Raw genomic sequence first — 19,410 nt, 5'->3', positions numbered from 1 at the left:
AGTCACTTCTGTCCGGCGATTATGAGAGTGAGCAGCAACTCCGGGACGACAGCCGATACGCAACACTGCGAGATACTGTAAGCCGCCACTCGGGTAGCTCGTGAATAGTAATTGTTCCCGATTGAGCTAGTGTCGTGTATTACCGTGCCGTGGGTTAAATTCGGCTGAGTAAAATCGGCGGCTTTATACCGAATTACCGTTTCCGTTTTCAGAGCATAATCGCTCCAGATAATTGTTACCGCGATACTAGCTAGACCGGATTCCGCGAAAGTGTCCCTCTCGGGGAAGTTGCCGCCGACACACACACACAGTAGTCATAAATTAATATCCGTAACAATATATTGTATCGTACCACATCATACCGTATTGTTTCTTTGGTTGGAATTCTAAGATCGCGTGAAGGAGCATCGGAATTTGCGCGGGGTCGCTTTCTGCGAGTTAACGTTACCGTATTGAGATTGCGTTTTACTCTGCGAGAGTCGTACGTATACCGCGACATTACCGTGTATTCAATTTTTGTGAAGATTCCGTAAATACCGTATTATATAATAGCGTTATAAAAGTTTTCCGTGAGCCATTTGAGCCTTCTCAAATCTACCGTAATTACCGTTCGCCGAATATTCCGACATCCCGATATATCGATTGTGAAGACATTAGTCTCGCGCGCGTGAGGAATGCCGCGATCGCATTCCTGAGTTTTTGGATATCGCACTTATCTTCTCGCACCTATTGTTCGCTACCGTTGTTATTGTCACTTCGAATACGTTTGTATATCGCGATTATATCCTCTACCGAGCTTTGTTCCGATCGTATGTTAATCTTTTTGTAACTCCGTTATTATTAGCTTGATAATTGTAAATGTCCATTTAATGTAATATATGTTAAATATACTTGCTTGTTAAATATTGAAAGTGTATATCGAATGCTTCCCCCCCTCCTCTCCAGAATCTATTCATTGTGTTACTTAAGAATCGCGCCCCTCTGCCATAGACTGGGCTAGGCGTAGCCGGACCGCTATTCCGCTACTCTAAAATATTCTCGTTACCGTGGCGCGAGAAATCGCGCCTGGCGCCCAATTATTTCACGAACATACCGGGTTACCGAATTGCAGTATATTACCGAGCACCCCGGTTACCGAAGGTTCGCATATTTAACGAACGCTCCTGATACCGGAATTTCTATCGTTAACGAATAACTAACCATTACCGTTGAACTTTTGAAATTGCACGAACCCCCCTTCGCGATCGGCGTTCGCGAGGCGGGTAAAGACGTCGCAATATATACATCACGGAAATCATGCTAATTATATTTTGCTCGCATTAGATATTCTGCTGGTCGATTGCCTTCGTCATTTAACGACTTACGGAGATTGCTCCTTGCATTTTATTCATCGTTTATTTCGTAACATCACGCGTATTCAGTGATGCTAATATAATACCTGATATAAGGATATAAGAGAAAAAAAGAGAAAAAAGGAGAGAGAAAGAGAGAGGGGAAGAGAGAAAAATTATCTGATATTAATTTTGAATTTTAGAAGCTTGGAAATTTATCATCAATTAGATATAAAGTAAACCGTAACAATAGCGGAAATGAAACTAAAATATGTTGACGTATCAAATTTAATTATTATTTTATTATATAACAAATTCTTTTTAACATTTGTCATATGTAATTATATAAAATGTTAATTTAAAATTTTTAGCAATGTATAATATATATTTCTTAATTTTCTCTACTCGAATTTGTATAATGTATTTCTCATTTACTAATATAATGAAAAGTAAATATATAAAAATATAAATATAAATAAATATAAATAAAATGAGAATTTAAAGTATTTATTTTATTCTTAATGTATGTTTTAATACGTCATCGTTCTATATTTTATTTACTATTATGTTTATAAAGAAATGTATGTGCTTATTGATTCTTTCTAATTAAATCTTGCAGTTAAATTTTTTATAGGAAACTCTTAATAAATAAAAGTCTAAATGTCTTTAGCTGTCGATTATTTTTTTTCTCAATTATGTAATATGAGATAATCACAAACACATTGCATAATTCTTCGTACGTAATATCATCGATCTATTCTGAAAATGAAAAAAGATGTTATTATGCAAATATAAACACGAGTAAAGTCATTCACCAACACACTCTGTGGTTTGTTTTTGCAAATTTTGTATTGAAAAATTTTACATTTTTCAATAAAGACATTATACTTAATTGTAATTAATATCACAAATAATATCAGGTTAATATTTGAATCATGAATTGAGATTCGAGATCAAATCTTGAGTTTTATGTCAAGAATGGTATTAAATATAACAATTAATATTTTAAAATATTTAACATAAAGATCTTTAATGTTACACATAATGTTACACATTTTTGCAAATTTTTTCTATTTCGATAAATCAAAATGGCTAAATTAAAAATAATTTTAACTTAATTTTGTAAAAAGCAATACAAGTATGATAAACGAGTTTCCTTAATCATAAACATCGTCATAATTTTGCTCATCAGGAATAATTTACTCATACGTATAAGTCGCTTACAAGAATAAGCACGCGCATAAATTACCTACGCTTCGAATAATAACATAAAATATACATGTACATTAATCAGCATTACAAATGGCTGATGCATCAATGCGAAATTTGTTGTCTCTACACTTGAACATTTACATATTAAATATAAGGTTCATTTTTCAGAACATTTTTGCGTAAAAAACGGAAGAGCAAAACACAATTGGAAATCTCATTAAACTATATTATAAAACTACAGTATTATAAAATATTTAATATTATAATAAATATAAATACCATATCAAATAAGACTCGTTAAATAATAAATATTATATAATAATAAATATAAATGCCCGTATTAAATTTATTTTCGATATTCAATTCTGCAATATAAGTAAAACATCTATATTTGTAGAAAATTTATACACTATAATTTTTAGATTTTATATACAATTCTCGTGATGTTTATAATATTTATTTTGTACAAATGTGTAATATATATTTATTATATATTCGTACAATTTTACGAATAAAATTTTAATAATATTAAAGCATAATCGAAATAATTTTTATTACTTAATTTTTTCTATTACTAAATTTTTGCCTACTTTCGCTAAATTCGGCTCTCTTATTAATAATATTTTTGTCTCCACTTCTAAAAACATTGACTAATTCTAAAGAAACCAAACAATTTAATTGAACGTTCTGAAACAACAATTTCATATTGTGTCTCAAGACAGTTTCATAAAAAGGACTAGTAAAAGTCAGGCACTGATATTAGGAGCAATAAAATTCTTTTTAAATTTCTCTATACCTATTGTTTAACTTTCTGGTCCTTTCTTTGGATCATCGAAGAGTGGAAACGTTCAAAATAAGTATAGAAGATTTTAAAAAGAATTTTATTGCACCTAATATCTGTCCTTGACTCTTACTAGCTTCTTTCATACCTTAGTATCCAAGACAATTTATTGATCTCAAGACAAGATAAATTTCTTTATTTCACCAAAGTGTCGTGTCCTTGAAACGCTTAATTTGTCCAGCATCGTCGAGCCTTCGCAAGATCAATTTCCATGCATGGATGAATCAAAATCATCGCAATTTAATTTTTTTGAAGCCGCCTCAACTCGCGGCCGCCTGGAACGGAGTACGAGCAGCTGTGGAAAAAGCGGAAATTTGTACGCAACGGAATAGCTACACATATCAGGAAGAGATCGTCGGCGGCGAGGACTGTCTTTACCTGAACGGCTATACGCAGCGCGCTTTCGAAACGCCGTCATCCACCGCCCATCGATATCCGGTCATGATCTGGTTTCACGGTGGCGGATGGCTCACCGGGGCTGGTCATTCCGAATTTTTTCCGGGCCCAAGTTTCTGCTGGATCACGATTTTGTCCTCGTCACCCTCAATTTTCGGTGAAGTTCGATCTTGATTATTCTTTAACCTTGAAGGAGTCGCTATTAAATGACATTATTGATTGCATGATTGACATCTGTCATCTATTTTCAGACGAATTAAAATATAAAGACATATAGGGGTCATTCTTAGATTACGTTAGGCTTTTGGGAGAAGGAAGTTGAAGTAGTTCTTACGTAAGATTTTTTAAAATGTTCCTCTGATAAGATAAAATCTAATCAAAATTTTCTTGTCAAAATAATCAGAAAAGTTTTCATTTTCGTTTATTTTTATCAACTAATTTTAATTATTTTATAAAAATAATGAAAATGTAACTTTATATTTTGAAAAAGAGACTTACACTTTGGTACAATAAGTGTATTCAAATTTTATACCACGTGGATGACTAATGTCACTCTAAGATTAATTGTGTAATTTAATTTTTTACACGCAGAGATGTGTAATTTCTTATATTAAAATTATGTAAAAATATTATATGCACAATGAATAATGTTTGTTTTTACGCAATTATTGGGGAGGAGGAGTAAGAAAGTTATTACAATTTCTTTTATATACGAGGCACATTTTTAAAGTAAGGTCCGTTTTGAAATAAAAAAAAGATCTTAACATATAAAAATAATTTATTTTAGCCAAAAAACTTCTACAAGCTTACTTTATTTTTCCACATAATCATCATTGACTTCCACCTATTTTTGATATAATTTCAACAGCTTCATAATTCCATTTTCTTAAAAGTCTGTCGCCTGTGTCTTGAACCACTTAGTAACGACGTTTATGATGATTATGTGGAAAAATAAAGTAAGCTTGTAGAAGTTTTTTGGCTATAATAAATTATTTTTTATAGTTTTATATTGTTAAGATCTTTTTTTTATTTCAAAACGGTCCTTACTTAAAAAATGCGCCTCGTAATTCAAAGAGAAATCGATTTTTAAATAACAGATGTGTTATGCGTAATAACACGTCGATTTTTTGCATTAGACTTGGACCGCTGGGCTTCTTGAGTACGGAGGACCTGGAATGTCTGGGCAATCTTGGATTGAAAGATCAGCAGCAAGCCATGCGATGGGTGCAGGAGAATATCGTTTCTTTTGGCGGTGATCCGAACAGAGTGACTCTCTTTGGCGAAAGTGCGGGAGGCGCAAGTGTTCATTACCATATGGTGAACCCTCTTTCAGAAGGTAAGGTCTTTGGCAAGATTTTCATAATAAATCACATTAATATGTATATATATTTGCATCTATATGTGTGAAACACTTTTATTCTCTCCGGCCTTTGTGTGGTTTTTAATTCCTTATAATTTATCTCTTTAAAATATTTAAATGACATTTATCTTTAAATTCATTATATTCTTTCTTTAATTATATAAATAATTAATATCAATTATATATAAAATATTATATTATATTATATGTATATAAATATTAAATCTATTATTATATTATAATTATTATTAATTATATAAAATATAAAAAATATTTATCTTTTAATACATTATATTCTTTCTTGAATTATAATAATGCATATAGTTTAAAATATAAATTAAATATTAATATAAAAATATAAAACGCAAAGGAGATTTATTGGTACCGATCGTCTTTTCTAGGTAGGTAAATGCATTTTTTAACATATTTATCTCTGATAATAACGAATCATTGTAGATGATGTCATGTATAATATTTTCAACAATAATAATATTTTATTAAGAGAGTTTATATAATATAATTAAAAAATATTATATAAATAAAACATGAATATGACAGTTATCGTAATGTTAAAATTAAAATTAAACGGGACAATTTAATATATGTAAAACGAAATATTATAATTAAAAAATACAATTTTTTTTTAATTACAATTATAGATTATTTAAAAATAAACAATTTATTTTACTATACTTCTAATTTACTGGAGTTTTTCTTTCGTTATTATTAAATGAATGAATGTTGAAACGATCTCAATCATGTTTCTTAAATCTCGAAGTAAAAGGAAGAAGTATAAATAATTTCAATTATCGAATAATTTAATACAATTTATTTCTTACTAATTAATTTCTCTGTCGATTTATAGGCTTCGTATATTTTTCACATAAATATAGGTGTCTTAGAGTGTGCAAATGTAACATTTAATTAGATGCAAAGTATGTATATATATAATCTAAGAACTTGAATTAACTGCTGGAATTTGACCTGAATATTTAATACTTTGATTGCTTGTTAAATGTTTTCTCGGCTGCCTTCTTACGCATTTCTTTATTCTTTATTTCGACAGGTATCTGAAGGCATTCGTTAAGCTGCCAATCATGTGTGCATAGCGTTGCTACGTGTTGCATGAAATTTATGAATTTTTATTTCCTTCTCTCTCTGGCTCTTTATCTTTTATACCTAAGTCTAATATGATATATATATTTTTTTTTATTTATTTATTTAATATAAAATTTTTTTTATTTCTTTAAAATAGAACATCCTGTATATGAATCACATTTATTATTTGTAATATAATCTTATTTAAATTATTAATAATTATTCTAATGTAATCTCTGATTTAAATTGTTAATTACTATTTTGATGTAATCTTTATATAAAAAGTCGAGTACATAAATCAAGTCCAGTTTGTAGTGTGTGTGTGAAGTTGGCGTCTCATTTTGTGGAAACTCATAAATAAATAAGAGTTCTGGCTTTATTTACAATAGTTCTAGAGTTTCTGATAGTTTAAACAAATAGTTCTGGCCATTAAAGCAAAAAAATCGATTCGGACAAACTGAGACGCCAAGTTCACGCAGCGTCTCACCACTTTGTCCTACGGCGTTTTCCTTATCAGTATTTATCAGAAATGAAAAGATCTATAGTTCTACATGAGTTCTAAGAAGAGTTCTACCTTTTAAAAGCAAAAAACACTAATTAAACAACAATAAAGACAACCGGATACCAATAGCTATAGATGTCGAAGTGAGATGCCAGTCGATTTTCGAGAGTTCTGCTTATTCTAAAGCAGTTCTCGTATAGTTTCTGACATGTACAATACATTTCTAAAGAGTTCTGATAATTAAAACAATTAAAAAGTTTGTTAAACAATCATTTTGCCCGAAAATGCATATTTTCGAGTCTAAAGGTGAGACGCCAGTCGATTTTCAAGAGTTCTGCTTATTCTAAAGCAGTTCTCATATAGTTCTGGGCATGTATATTGCCTTTCCAAAGAGTTCTGATAATTAAGACAAGTAGACATTTTTTAAAACAGTTATTTTGCCCGAAAAATGCATATTTTCGAGTCTAAAGGTGAGACGCCAGTCGATTTTCAATAGTTCTTCTTCATTTAAAGCAGTTCTCATATAGTTCTGGGCATGTACATTACATTTCCAAAGAGTTCTGATAAATAAATCACTTAGAACTTTTTTAAACTAATTATTTTGATCGAAAAATGCATTTTTTCGACTTTAAAGGTGAGACACCAGTCGATTTTCAATAGTTCTGCTTCATTTAAAGCAGTTCTCATATAGTTCTGGGCATGTACATTCGCTGCGTGAACTTGGCGTCTCAGTTTGTCCGAATCGATTTTTTTGCTTTAATGGCCGGAACTATTTGTTTAAACTATCAGGAACTCTAGAACTATTGTAAATAAAGCCAGAACTCTTATTTATTTATGAGTTTCCACAAAATGAGACGCCAACTTCACACACACCAGTTTGTAATATTAATATTTTGTATGCGCGTGAACTATTTACTTTTACTATTTAACTTAAAATGTCATCTAAACACATTCATGCACAGCTGTTAAAAGCGTAACAGTGAGAGACATGCTCTATATCTCTGCGCGTGCATCAGTTTCAGAAAAATTATATCTGTATGCTTACGTACTGACATTGATATGGTTGCATGATCCGTGAACAGTCACGCGAAGTCATTTTATCCCACTTTGGAATAGGTGTGTCCCGATGCAAAATTAAAATAAACTCGAAAAAAATTATGGTGATAGATCACGTTTTCATCAATCTGCATATATATATACCGGGTGTCCCATTTTAAAGGACCCACTCAAATATCTCAGAAACACTGCGTTAAATCAAAAAATGTTTCCTACAAAAGTTGTAGGGTTTCGAGGGGGACATAACATAGTAATATTCATATGACCTTGGGCGGCTTCTCCAAAGTCAAGTGAAGGTGAGAATAAATTTTTTAAATGGAAACCCATATTTTTATTATAACATCTTTTTCTACTAATTAATTTGAACAACTTTTATCTGAAGCATTTTTTTATTTTCTTCAAAATTCACCTTCTCACCTTCAAATTCTCACCTTCACTTGACCTTGGAGATGCTGCCCAAGGTCAAATGAATATTACTATGTTATGTCCCCCTCGAAACCTTACAACTTTTGTAGAAAACAGTTTTCGATTTAACGCAGTGTTTCTGACAATGAGATATTTGAGTGGGTCCTTTAAAATGAGACACCTGGTATATATATATTCATGAAATTTATTAAAATATTTATTTATTTATTGTGACCGATATTATTTGTTTGTTGATACTTTATTTATTTAAATAGGCGCCGTAGGAATTTTTCTGACAAGATAATTTTTATTTATGAGTAATATGTGTTTTAAATAATCTAATTCAGTTACGAAACTGTGTGAATAAATATGTTCACAAAGTTCTGGCGATGCGAGAAAAACCAGTTTAACGAGACGTGCATGTTTTTCTGTATATGTAATTGACATTTTTATTCACGCTCGTGCATCGCACCTCTATCGATTGAAATTAAAAAAAAAAAAAACAGGAAACAAGTTGCAAGAGACTGATTAACTAAAGAATCGTCATCGCTAATTATGATATCGATAATAGAAATCTTCCCTATTTCTTGAATACGATATTCTGCATATTTTATCAATCATTCAAATGTTGCGCTATTAACGAACAGATGATTAATTCTGAGCAAAATAACATATGTTTTAGAAATCTGCATAAAAATGAATTTATTTTGTGTAGAAATAATTTTATTAAATATAAAAATAAAAACAAATTTGTATTTCTACATTGAACGATTAATATTGTAATCAAAAAACGTGTATTTTAGATTTTCGGTTTTCAGTAAAGGCTAAACTGATCGAGTTTTTAATAAACGCGCAATACATTATAGACCGTGAATTGAAAATCACACAAATCGCTCGATTCTTTTAATCTTGACTTGACTTTATTTTTAATACTTTATTAGTTAATACTTATTTAATATTTATTATTTAATTTTAATATTTTAATGTTTTAATATTTTATTATTTAATATTTAATTATTTCAATATTTTTTCCTTTATTTTGATATTATTTTGATATTTAATTATAGAGTTTGTTTATCACTCTATTTAGCACTGTTGTTAATTAGTTTTCTTACGTCATACTTCTTTATTACCATTCAACAAAGCCTTATTTATCTTCCTATGAAACATATGTTTTTATTCCAACTGGTTTTTCTATAATTTAAATTAATTAATTATCCCTTGTTTTATCTCAGCATTATGGTTATTGTCCAATGATACCTTTTAAACCAGTGATCGAACCCAGACACGCAGGTGTTTTTATGGCGGAAGATCCATTAATTTCCGTGCGACAAGGCCGTATAGCTGATAAACCTTGGATGACAGGAATTACATCAGAAGAAGGAACCCTTAAGGTAGCAGATAAGGGACTACTAACTTTCTACATAGATCTCCAGCTCAAAAACCGAGAGATTTACATGATATTATCATTTTAGAATTACAATTATCGGAAAACTGCGCAGGATAATTTTTCTTAGAAACATTTATAAAATTTTGAAGATAATTTTTAGAATAAGATCGGAAAACTACTTCTTCCTGTAACTTATTTCAACAAAGCTTGCTTGCATAAAACCTTATAAAAGTATTTGTTTTAGAAACAAAATCTAGATAACATGTAAATACAGTTTTAACATCACACTTTTAACCGTGTTGCAAATTATTACATATTAATAAATTATTGGATAATTCTTCGACACAAGCATTATTAAAATTTCGATTAATCTTATTTTATGATAACGTAATATAAAATTTCTTATATAAAATTTTTTTTAAGTTGAACAAACAATTTATGCATAAGATGCTCCTCAGGTATTTACGGACGAGATCAGGGTGAACATGTGAAGAAATTGAATAGTGATTTCCACAATGTTGCACCTCTCAGCTTATACTACGAAGAGCGATACCGTCTTCGAGATACACAATTTCGAGATGAAATAAGCACTAGTATTCGCGAATTCTACTTCGGCAATGAAGACATCGATGAATCCGATGAAGCTAGATTCAAAGTCATCGATGTAATTTAGTTTTTACTAATTACTATTTAATTACTAATTAATTTAATTAGTTTCTGTATTAACCTAATAATTTTGCAGATGTACAGCGACGCGTGGTTTAATCACGGCACTCACGAAGCTATCCAAGACTTTATTGTGAATCAAACTTCATCAGTCTATTATTACTACTTCGCGTACAGAGGAAGCGCATCTTTTAGCTCGATATTCGACGATAGAGAAAGGAATTATGGAGTGTCACACGCGGACGAATTGCAGTATTTGTTCCCTGTGGGTGAACAATTTTTCGTGGAAACGGAATTGTCCAAGGAGGATAACGAGATAATTAGTATCATGACCGAACTCTGGTACAATTTTGCAAATTCCGGGTAAGTGTTAATATTTTTAGCGATAAAATTTATTACTGAATACAACCAGCTATCTCACAATTCGGATTTACATCGTGATTTTATTATGATTTATATATCAGAATTTGGTAAATATGCATAATAACGGACCCAACCCCAATCACCTTGACCTTGACAACATATGTCAAGATCAAGGTGATTGGGGCTGGGTCCGTTATTATGCATATTTACCCAGAATTTTATATATATATATAAATTTTATAAAAATGTGAAAGACCAGTGTGTGTATATAATAAAATTAATATTTAATCACGATAATAGTTAGCGTAATAATGTCTATTTTTTGCATTATTTTATCATGATTATCTTATAATAATTATACAATGAGTTAATAATGGAGTTATAATAATTTTTTCTTTTGATTATATACGTTGAAAATGATGCATTAGTATATAAGGTACATATTACAATAAAATTCTTTAGAAATCCAACGCCAAAGGTCACGAAGGCAATTCCCATAAAGTGGAAGCCGGTGAAAACAAATTATTCACCAGAGTATCTATACATAGGAAATTCGTCTAAGATAATTATGGAAAACAATCTTCTCTCGGAAAGAATGACATTTTGGAATTAGCTAACACATCGGATGAAGTTACATAGTGCAGATTTAAAAAATTTTAAGGACGAGTTGTAATTTACAGTTGTAATTAACATTTTTATAAATTGTTGTACGAAGATCTTTCAGTGATTGCAAGAACTTCAAAATGTTGAGATCTCTTAAGAATTTTTAAGAATTGATTTTCAAAATTTATTTTATAAGAATATATTTTTAATCTTAATTGAAACTTTATAAACAATTTTAATTATGGGTTATTATAAAATTTTGTATTAAAATTATTTTAATAAAGATATTAAATCTAATGTATATGTTCTCAAGTTGCATTTTCTTTATATTTTTTCTACAAGGCTTAGGCTTATTCTTTTTTTTTTTCTTTAAGTCTAAGTCTCTCTTCATAAACATCAATGCATTTTATGAAATCATTTGGTATCAATGCACATTTTCTTAATTTCTTATTCATAGATATAGTCGTAAAATTAAGAGTCATAATTTTTATAATCTTCCTATTAACAAAAATTAAAAGATAAATATATATCTTGTGATTATTAATTTTCTCAAATAGTAATAACATAATCTGTGCACAATTTTTCTGTTATTTCAACATGAACAGTTTCCATTTTTTAAAGAGTATATGATATTTTTCTTAAATTTTCTGAATAATCTAAACAATAAAATATAATTATTATAAATTCCCATATTTATGATTATATATTTATAATTATATATCTAATTATATATTTATAATTATATATATGTAATTATAAAAATATATATAATTATTTATAGAGCATCATAAATGTTACAAAATTTCTAAAAAATATGTGTCTGTTAAAGAGTCTTGTGTATTACTATTAACTGCAAAGTATTATATTAATCTGTAATATATAAGACAAAAAAATCAAAAAGGATTTTAGGCCGGAATAAATAGAGCAATACATGGTTCTAATTTTTCATCAATACTTCGTGCAGCATCGGCATGAGGAAATATTGAACATCAGTTCTAGTTTTATATTTTCTTTTAAAAACTGAGATATACGAAGTAAAATGCTCTCTTCGTCAAGACCACAAGGACATTGTTTCATTTCTTTTCTTCTACACAACTTCTACCTACAGTCAACCAAAAAGGATATCTTGTTCTCTATTGTCCTTCCTTGTCCCTACATAATATTATCTTCAAATATGCATCGCATGATTCATCGGACAGCAATCGCTCGAAGGCAAAAATCATACCTACGTAGGTACAAAAAAATGCAAGCATATTTTTATCATGATTTTTCGTACATTAGGCTTTCTCGATATACATTGGAAACATCGTGAATGGAAAATATCGACTCGTTCGAGCAAGAATAGAGCTATTTAGCAGATAAACTATATTTTGCCGATAAACATATTGGTTTGCTTTCTTTATTTATAATAAAAAATAAAGAAAGCATTAAAATATATTCCTAAGGCAGTCGTCTTGCGACAGTACAATTCAAAATTTTATAAGTCAACATCTGATTATTTATGGTTATACAAGTGAAACCTTTAAGTATTTCTGACCTTCACACACAAAACAATGAGCTGCGGCGCATCCTTTTCAATCGCTCTTTCACGTCGAATAACCGTGAAAGTAAACATCTTTTTATTATTGCATTTCTAAAACTAAACGGTTAATAATTTCAGTTTTTTTACTAATATTTCTAGAGTGTAACATATTCCTAAAGTGTAATTTATTTCTTCCATATATCTGTCTTATATTATTTTCTTGTTGTTCCTATTAATTATTAAAAGCTAAAACATGAGATTTTCTTACTTTTTGTGTATGTAATATCTGAAAAAAATGCAATTTTTGAGCGATTATCTCGCGTTTGGAACGGTCAAGTATTTTTAAATTGTACAAACGTGTAGATATCATATTTATTAATAAATAGCTAAATTTGAAAATTTTTCTTATTAATTGCGATTCACAAGAAAACTACCTTAAATGTGCGGCTCTTGTGTGACTCATCGTGACAATAGTAATTACTCGATGTCAGAAATCGTACATGAGTATAAACAGAAAAAGTAAAGCAGAAATACTTTTATGATAATTCGCATCGAGATACATTAGATTTTTCGATACACATTAGTCATATCATAAATATATAAAATATATAATACAGATACATTAGGATTTTCGAGACACATTATTTAGAATGTTTTAACAAGTTATTTTGATCTCTCTCATTATAATTATCATCATTGTTACAAATTCGTTATTATTGAATTATGAAAGAAATTTCTTCGTAAAAAAATAAATAAAAAAATTAATAAATTGCTTATTCAAGTAGTGCAGTTTTTTCATTCTTATTCTCAAAATTATTATCAAATTGTAAAACGTAAATGATTACTATTCTTTTTTCATATATTTTTTAATAAAATAATATTTCTTAAATAAAAAGAGAAAAACAGAAAAAAATTAAAAAAACATTACATAAATTTAATTTTAACAACATAATCAAATATGTATAAAATTCTTATTTATTAAAAATAATTAAAGTCGAGCGATTCTATAACTTTATAAAGATTATGTCAAACGATTAAAAAGACAAATTTTAAAAAAATGCGATTTTATTCAAAATTTCTAACGTATGCAAATATAACATAAAAAAAAAGATTTATCAATTTATCGAATTTATATAACAAATTTTTTATTAATTAAAACAATTTTTATTTTGATTATTTATTTGTAATTTATGAGCACAGTGCTTTTCTTAAAAAGCCGCTTGGCTCAACACACATCTTACTTGAAAATTTCTGCTTGTGACCTCTCTTATTGCATTTTTTGATATTTTTGCCTGTTAGAAATATACGCTCGTAAAAATTTTCTTTGAAAATCTTTACTTTCTCCATTCATTTATCACTTTATGTATACAATGAATACACAAAAGCTGAAAATGAAAGAAAACCTGTTATAGACGGCAATAATCTTAGACCTGTGTCCTGCAGATGGTCCATATTTGTACGATTCTTTGCCTATGTCTACGAAATTTTACTTAACGCGATTCATTCTTGATATTATAAGCATTTAAGAAGATTTAAGAAAAGTAAAATCAATTTTTCAAAATTTTTAAATATTTCCTTATGCGATCTGCTATATTCCTGTGATATTCAGCAATTAGTCAGCATCAAAAATCAAATATTAACTAAGTAAATAGAAAAATAATATGTAGAAATTATTGTACAACCCCATAGAGATTTGTTTGAATACAACATTAGATTCCCTATATCGACTATTTCAATTTTTTAATTACATATTTGTGTAATAATTATAATATTTGTTTATATATAATATGTGACGGCAGACCCTTGTCACATGTTTTAACCGTTTCAGCTTTTCACGCGTTAAACTCGAGGCCTTTCGGCTCGATCTGTTGCGCTCGGCCCAGCTGGGAATGCCCGAGGCAGTCTATTGTCTGACTCATTTGGCGCTCAGATGGAACCACTTGGAAGGACTAAAACGCCAACTTTCGAAAAAAATGTCTTCTTTTTGTACATAAAACGTACTCAGCTCTCGACTTATAGCTAAATCACCAAATCCTCGAATCTAGCGATAAGTGTCTTTATTAATAAATGGTTGTATCTACTTTACGCAGTATAATCTTTGATGTATCAACCTGCCTCACGCACAACCTTATATAGATATGTACAATATGTTATATAAATATGTTAAAAAAAAAAAAAAATTAACACTACTGATTTTGACATACATATATCACCCATGAATAATGTTAAAAAAATTTTAGCCGTCGTCTGTACTTTATTAAAATATTTTCGCGTTTAATATATCTATTTATATAGGACTAAAAATTCATTTTTACATATATGAAATTTGATTTTGGAAGATAATATAAAATAATTAACATCAAGCTATGTGCGTATTCGTAAATTATTATTAAAGATTGTCGAAATAAGACATTTGCAAAAATGTATACGTTTAATTGCGTAGCTGGAGCCTATCAAAATTTCGTATTTTACTTCAATAAGGTCATTTTATGCTACTGAAAATTTGCTGAAAATAAAACTTTTGTTTAAACTATATACATATATTGTATTTACCAAAACTACATATAATAAAATCTTAATTTTTCCTTCATTTCGAGTCAATTATAAATTAATAGTACATAATTAACTTACTTACATACTTGATTAATTCAATTGATTTTATATCCGTTCTTGAAAAGCTAATTTTTAACAAGCTTTTTCAAATTTGTAAAAATATTTTTATAATTCTTTTTACAAAATTTTACAAATATAATATTTTTTTTAGGGATTTCACACACACACACACACATATTTTCTATAAGTTAGTGCATGTGTCGAACATACACCATAGCTATCTCCCACTTTGTTGTTTCCCCACTGTTCGCTAGTTTCCCCGCTGTTCACTGTTTGTACCTGAGTGGAAGGAAGTAGAGTAACTCTGCCATAGCGGCTATGGCATAGCCTGTCCCAAGCCAAGTTAAGAAAGGAGGAGGGTTGGGCGTGGGGCTAACAACCCCATCCAGTAAAAAGACAACATGTTAAGAAAGCTAAACAAAGCCTCGGAACACGGACGGACTTACGAAGACAAACGCGGACAAGGAATGAGGAGGATCTGGCGAGATTGCGGGAAGAGTGGCGACGAATAGTACGCCAGGCCGAGGCCCTTCAAGGACTGTAGAGCCAATGGAAGAAGAAGAACAAGGAGGGAAGAGTATATAAAAAGGTCAAAATTTCTCGGGCCTTTACTTCTATAACTATAACGCATAACGTATCCTAGCTACATCATAGCATTCTATCGTGCAAAGTGTATTGTTACCGTGTGTTATCAGAAATTTTCGTAATATCTATTATTATATTCTCTTACAATAAGTGAACTTCGTTCGGTGAACAAAAATCCAAAAAGAACATAATAAAATATTGTAGTAGTGTGTTTCGTGTGTTCTTTTTTTTTGAGTGTTAGTTATTTCCATTCATAAAAAGATATGGAATTCAATCCGGAGCTGGCCATAAAAGAACATATGCTGAGATATGCTGAAGAGCTAATGAGAATAGTATCACAAAAAAAACTATTCTCTGTTCCAACAAAATGTATGGAAGTGAATTGTGCTTTTGGAAATATCACCAAAAATTATTTATTGCCAAAGCTTGAGAGTAAATCGACAATAATAGGTAAGAATATAAAGAATAAATTATATAAAATTGTGTATAATAATAAATTTTAAGACAAAATTATTTTTTAATTCTCAAATATTGCGTATTACTTTAAGGTACCGATAGTTCAGAGAAAATGATACAATATGCGAGAAAAACATATAAAAGCAGCAAAGAAATTGATTTTGAAGTATTTAACATTCAAACTAAGAATCTACCCAAGAAATATATAGATCAATTCGATCACATTTTCTCTTTTCCGACGATACTTTCTCGCAATGATATTCTGTAAGTATAAATTAAATTTTATTATATAAAGAAAAAAAGTTTTACAAAAGTTGTTTTAAATAAATAATATTTTTATAGAACCTTTTAAAAATTTTCACGAAATTGCTTTTTTTTTATTTTTATGTTGATATTTATGCAAAATATTATATATAATGATAAAAAGTACAACATATTGAAACAATAAGCTCTATGTTAATTGATTTTGGTGCAACATTAACATAAGATTAGTATTAAATAAATTTGTTTAGTCCAAAAGTATTATAACACATACATAACTGTTAGAAATTAATTATATATATATATATATTTTTTTTTTATTTAATAGACAAGAATTTCGCAATATTTATAATATGCTGAAACCTGAAGGATACTTCTATGCAATGATGGTTATAAAACATGATGCGTTTAAACTTTATGAAATATTACAGTCGCACCCATCTTATGGCAAATACTTTAAGGTACATATACATTTGTTAATATTTTAGATATTATTTTCTAATTGTAAGTCTCCTGTTACATATTTTTAATTATTATTTTTGTATTTTCATGATACATGAAGAAATATACGTCGAAATTTCATGACGCACTTGATGCTAAGTCAGATATAAAACAAATGCTTAAAAACGTGGGATTTGAAATCAAGAAATGTCGTTTTACTTTTGATGTGGCACATAAATCAAAAGATTACATTATACGTAAGTATTTTAATTTTTTACCATACGTATATTAAATATAGATATTAAAATCTTATCTAAGAAATCAAATTTGTTTTAATGTAGCTATTTAACGGTGGTGTGAATTATATTATCAGTAAATCAATTAACTTCTTATGTATGTATATATGTTTTTCATGAGAATTATTTATTTTACAGCGTATATCTTCTGCGGTCTTCCCTTTATACAGCAACTGAAATCTGAGGAACAAGAAGAGTTGAAATGGCATTTAGAACACGAATGGGATATAATGCCAAAAATTAACGAAGATTTGCCGTACAATTGCCTAGGTGAAAAGAACATTGGCGCATATGACACATTAGAAATATTCGCGTATAAAAGCCCTATATATTAGATCTTCTACATAACAGATTATTATAATATATCATAACATAATAGCTCATCATTATATATTATAACATACAATAATTATCTGTATCAATCAACTACTATTTTAATCTATCTACAATATGAACTTATTCATTTATTTTATGTGATAGTATATACAATGTAATATAATATAATATAATATTCATATAAATAAAAAAAATTTATATATACATATGTATATGTATAACGCGCTTATTTGCTGCAACAATGACATAACTAAAAAAATATGATTTTTCAGGAGACATGATTTAATAGTAGTACAAATGTAGCAACTTTTCTCTCTGTATTCAACTCGAAAATTTTTGATTTCTAAGTTATGTCATTGTTGCAGCAAATGAGCGATATATAAATATAAATATATTTATATGTATATAATATAATTGTACATAATATATGATTATTTATATGTAAATCTGATAATATATTACATATGTATTAATAATTGTAAACTTTTATAATAAAAAATATATATATTTTAAAACTGTTTTTATGTAATTTGCAATATTGTTAACTATATAATTTGTAAAGTTGTAAATCTTATTTTATTAGTGCAAATTCTATTAAATATTAAAAACATAAAATACATTACATAAGCACAGGTTAATGAATAATTTGAAAATTTAAAATAATATTAAAATTTTTAGAATAGTTTAAATGTGTTGCGACGTGTTTTCCGCTCGAATCCGCCGTGGTTCGAGGGCACACGGCCAAATTGACGGTAATCTCGAATAATCGCCCCAAAATGCCAAAAAAAAAAGGAAAGAGAAACGGTAGCTCGGTATCAGGGAAAACCCCGAACGGTAGCAGGTAATATTGGGCGCCAGGCGCGCGTAATCGCGCTGTCTCAATTAACGCACTAATACGCGACACGCGAATTTTCGGTAGCTCTGCGGAGAGCGACGTTCTCTTAGGGGGAGAGGAATCTGGAGAGAGAGTGTCGTAATAAATCCCAAGCTCACGTTACATATAGAAAGAAAGTAGAACATATATTATACTAAAAAGGAGAATAGCTTCGTTGTACAGTTGTTCAGCATACGCCGGTAACAATATTCGCGACAATAATAACGGAGTAATATAAATGTCGGATTTCTTAGGGGGAATGCAATGTGGTAGAAGGGTCGCAAGGAAAAATGAGAGAGAGTGCGGCGATAATCAAAGAGATACCGATACTCAATTTTTCGGTGTATGATACGGAGATCGTCGAAGGCGTCCGCGAATTTCTATTCTCGAGAGCCCGAACGGTAGCGCGAGAGCGTCTTCACGCAACGGGTGTACCAAAGCAACGTATCGAAAGCCGTCTTCACAATTTTCCAGTGATCCGGGCCCTCGCTCGGGCAACTCTGACCGTAATCTTGACACGCGTAACAATTATCCTCAATTTTCCCAAACAATAAACACGATACCGACAAAATATACGGACCACTAATACTTTTCATTCGCCCGCTCCCTCTGCGAAGTAACCGAGAATCTACGCACGATACAGCGGGTGTAATCTCGATCCGGAAAACGGTCGCTTCGCGTAACCCGAGTTTCTCTTCGGTAACAGAGGTCACCGCGAAAGTAGTGACTTCGGTTTCCGGACACGGGAATGATCGCTATGAGGACATCAAAGAAATCACACACACACAGACGGGAATGACTGT

At 29.7% G+C, this 19,410-nt stretch overlaps 1 pseudogene; it reads left to right on the top strand.

The window, feature by feature from the left end:
- The first annotated feature begins 3,115 nt into the window (after positions 1-3,115).
- LOC145948644 (esterase E4-like) lies at positions 3,116-11,306 on the top strand (annotated as a pseudogene).
- Positions 11,307-19,410: the final 8,104 nt, after the last annotated feature.

This window comes from Prenolepis imparis, unplaced genomic scaffold, assembly GCF_030444845.1.
Source record: "Prenolepis imparis isolate NDT839.2.m4 unplaced genomic scaffold, iyPreImpa1.0 SCAF_522, whole genome shotgun sequence".
Taxonomy (NCBI): domain Eukaryota; kingdom Metazoa; phylum Arthropoda; class Insecta; order Hymenoptera; family Formicidae; genus Prenolepis; species Prenolepis imparis.
Note: the sequence above shows the minus strand (reverse complement) of the source record. Positions and strands in the feature narration are given on the sequence as shown.